This window comes from Macaca mulatta, chromosome 3 (genome assembly GCF_049350105.2).
Source record: "Macaca mulatta isolate MMU2019108-1 chromosome 3, T2T-MMU8v2.0, whole genome shotgun sequence".
In the NCBI taxonomy this organism is placed as follows: Eukaryota; Metazoa; Chordata; class Mammalia; order Primates; family Cercopithecidae; genus Macaca; species Macaca mulatta.
This window is the reverse complement of record NC_133408.1, coordinates 193,406,186-193,410,241: the sequence shown is the minus strand read 5'-3', so window position 1 is coordinate 193,410,241 and position 4,056 is coordinate 193,406,186. Positions and strand designations below refer to the sequence as shown.

The 4,056-nt window shown below is 45.9% G+C and overlaps 1 long non-coding RNA gene across 1 annotated transcript; it reads right to left on the bottom strand.

Annotated features, from left to right (window-relative positions):
• Positions 1 to 2,914: 2,914 nt before the first annotated feature.
• On the bottom strand, positions 2,915 to 3,528 carry LOC144340031 (uncharacterized). Its single transcript, XR_013415725.1, has 3 exons — positions 3,411 to 3,528; positions 3,136 to 3,248; positions 2,915 to 3,047 (listed from the first exon to the last, which is right to left on the bottom strand). It is a non-coding gene; the product is annotated as an uncharacterized LOC144340031 (long non-coding RNA).
• Between the last annotated feature and the right edge of the window lie 528 nt (positions 3,529 to 4,056).

Here is a 4,056-nt window from a genome sequence, read left to right as displayed (position 1 = left end):
CAAATAAATAAAAATTTAAAAGGCCCGAAAGTCAGTACAAGTTCAGGAAGCAGTAGTGGGCCTCATGCTATGTCCTCATCAGTCACCTCTGCTGCGAGGGCTCAGCCAAGTCTCAGGGCTCAGCCAGGCCTTGTGCACTGTGCATGCTTTACAGCAGCAGTCCCCAAATTTTCTGGCACCAGGGGCCGGTTTTGTGGAAGACAGTCTGTCCACGGATGGGACACGGGGTGGGGATGGCTTCAGGATTGAACTGCTCCACCTCAGATGTCAGGCATTAGATTCTCATAAGGAGCACGCAACATAGATCCCCCGGATGTGCAGTTCACAACAGGGTTCCCGCTCCTATGAGAATCCAATGCCACCCCTGATCTGACAGGAGGCGGGGCTTGGGCGGTCCTGCTCACTCGCCTGCTGCTCATCTCCTGTGCAGCCCTGTTCCTTACAGGCTGTAGACACATATTGGTTCACAGCCCAGGGAATGGGGACCTCTGCTCTATAGGAAGGAGTACCTGGGTGCCCTGTGTCAGACGGTGGCCTCTTGAAGCCAGACGCTTTTTCCAGCCACCCCAGGAGACAGTAAATACCAGTGAGACAACCTGGGCACTTTCTCCAGGTTTTCTCGGATTTTTTACTTTAATGGGTCCTTTGTCTTGCTATAAAGGAGCAAGACGAGGGAGAAATCACCTACACAAAAGCCCACACAGTGCCCGGCACGGAAACCAAGGGGGCGGCAAAGCTCCTTTGCAGCGTAACCACTCAACTCCCCGACCCTTGAACCTTTCTCTGTTCCTTCTTTTCACCTCTTCTGCCTCACCTTCCCTTCTACGCTCACATTAGCTTCCCTTTAACTCCCATTTTCTACTTTTCCATATGGTATATTCCTTGAAACAATGAGAGTGCTTAGGAGGTTGTCTTAGCTCAGGGGTCTTTAATAGATGTATAGAAAATAGTACAAACCCTCTAGAGAATATAAATGAAGGAACAGTTAATTCAGACTGCGTAGGAGAGTCAAAAAAGTCCCCAGAATAGAAATCACATTAGAATTGGGTCTCGAAGGATGCGTAGGAGTCTGTGAAGCACCAAAATGAAGAAGAGCATTCCAAGAATAAACAACATAAATGAAGGTATGGAAATGAGAAATTTCATGTTACATTCAAGAAACCGCTATAGTCTTATACTGCTAAAATGCAGAGTATTTGTAGGGTGGGAAGGTGGTGTCTGAAGGTGATTCTTAGGCTTCTAGATGGTTCCACATAGGTGGATGATAGTACCAGTAACCAAGACATGAAATGCAGAGAAACGAGAACGTTTGGAGGGGCAAATAATGTGTTGGCTTCTTGACAGGTTAACTTCCTGAGCACCGGGTCTCTGTGGAGCTTCATCTAGAAACACTGAAGTTCCAAAATAAAAGCATAAGGGGTTGGGACCGACTGTACGGCATGATGGTGGTAGTTTGTGACACCAAGGAGTAGACAACATAAATCACGCAGTAACCATACGATGTTAGATCGTTAACCAGAAACATCAACATTTACAGTTCAGGCAGAGGAAGAGAAGCACAAAAGACGAGAACTCGAAAACTTTGCAGAGAAGGCAAGGAAGGCTATTATCACAGGAACAAAGGAGGAAATGAACTTCAAAAAGGAAGAAGCAGTCACATTAGCATCAGATTCTGCAGACAATATCAAATAGGATAAGGATTTAAAACAGGCCATTGGATTAAAAAGAAACGTTGCTTCACAGGGCTAGTCTTCAAAACTATTATCTCCTGGCACCTCACTTCCTTGCCAGCGCTTTACTTTTGGAGAGCTAGTCATCCGTTCAGGCTCTTGTAAGATCAAGTTTCCTGGAGAAGCATCCATGCTGCCTTTGTCCTGCCTCCAGAATGGCAGGACAGCCTTTCCCAGCAATGTGGTGCTGCCACCATATCTTTCTGCTCTGCTGTCCTCTGCAGTGTAGTCTGTGCTCCCACAGTAAACAAATCAGCCACAAGAGGGGACATATAATGGCTGTGCATGTGCTCTAGCACAGGGGTCCCTGACCCCTGAGCCACGGATGATGGCTTCATCTGTATTTATAGCCACTCCCCATCGCTCGCATTACTGCCCGAGCTCCGCCTCCCGTCAGATCAGCTGTGGCATCAGATCCTCACAGGAGTGCAAACCCTACTGTGAACGGCGCATGCGAGGGATCTAAGTTGTCAATTCCTTATGAGAATCCAATGCCTGATGATCTGTCACTGTCTCCCATCATCCCCAGATGGGGCTGTCTAGTTGCAGGAAAACAAGTTCAGGGCTCCCACTGATTCTATATTATGGGGAGTTGTACGGTTATTTCATTATATGTTACAATGTAATAAGAAAGAAAGTGCACATCAAATGCAATGTGCTTGAATCATCCTGAAACCATCCCCCTCACCCCACTTCCCAGTCCATGGAAAAATTATTGCCTTCCATGAAACCAGTCCCTGGTGCCAAAAAGTTTGGGGACCTCTGCAGGTCACAGATAGACTTACAGACAGCAGCGAGGAAAGTTCTTTGAAAACAGTATGTTCTCCATAAACCTAGAATCACGCTATCCATGCCTCTGCCCACTCTGCCTCCACAGAAGACTGGCCCTGGTTAAAAAAAAAAAAAGTGAGGAAGACAGACATGAACCATCTACCAACTTCTGACAGGGGCTTAGGCAGCTGGCGTGCGGTTTGAACTCACAGCTTGTGGATTCCTGCCACAGACTCCACCTGGCTAGGGGGTTCCTGCCTGAAACATGATGAGAGACGTAGATAAATGCCAAACACCATTGTTCTTCTTTTTTATTTTATTTTATTTTATTTTATTTTTTATTATTATACTTTAAGTTCTAGGGTACATGTGCATAACGTGCAGGTTTGTTACATATGTATACTTGTGCCATGTTGCTGTGCTGCACCCATCAACTCGTCATTTACATCAGGTAGCAGCGGCTGGGCAGCGGCTCCTCTCACCTTCCCGGATCATCTCTTTTTATTCTGAGACTTCTTAAAAATAGCTCAGAGCAATTTTCAAAGCCTAATAGTCATAAAAGAAGTATTAGGGATAATCACGTGTACGGAAGCTCAAAGCAGGGCATGCCTTTCCAGCTGCCTCATTAACATACCCGCCATACCCAATGTCAGAAGCACCGCCATCCTCTCCCACACATGGGCCTTCAGGAAGGTTGGAGAACAGTCCTCCTTTTGGACAGCCATCTGCTAAGCACTGGGCTTTTTCCTGAGGGGACAGCAAAGGAAAATGTACTCGTGTCCTCAGGCAGTGATATAATCCTAGTGACACAGCAGGGCAGCCATCAACTCGGTCTCCCCGCACAGTACCAAGGCACCTGAAGAAATCACACACACATACGCACACACACACGCATGTGCACACACGTACAGGCTGCTGAGCTGAGCTAGGCTGGGGTCCAACAGACGACCAGGCAGCTCGGTGAAGGAAACAATGTATTTTCTGTGAAAAAATAAAGTTCAGTATCGCTCACTCTTTCCAGCTTTCACATTCCCTCACACATCAACCATCCCTAATCTTTTGCAGGAATGTGAAGAGCACATTCCTAAAGCTTTTTCCTACAAGCACTTTTCCTCACTCACCTGGGGTGTGGCTACTAAGAATGTGACCAATGTGTTTTTGTCCAACTAAAGCTAGGCCTTTGAATTATAAAATGATGTGTATATAAGGAAGTCAACTGGAGAGGACTGACTCCAATTAACAGTTCTACTGTGGGTAAAATGTTACAAAATAGCATCACATGCTGCAGAGAAACTTTCATGAAAGGAAGAGTCCCTCAGTGGGCCAAACCGCACTGTTGTCTTATTTTAAGACATTGCCACAGGTACCCCAAACTTCATAAAGTTTTACTTTATGATATCAGAGAGCTAAGTGATCAGAGTTTGATCATACATCTTGTTTGCTTGACCTGGCTCCAAACGGTTTTTTACTCTTTTCAAAAACCAACACTGATACTGAACTTAGGCCAGCTAATAAACCAACAATAGCTTCAAAGTGTCAAAGTGAAAGGAAGAGT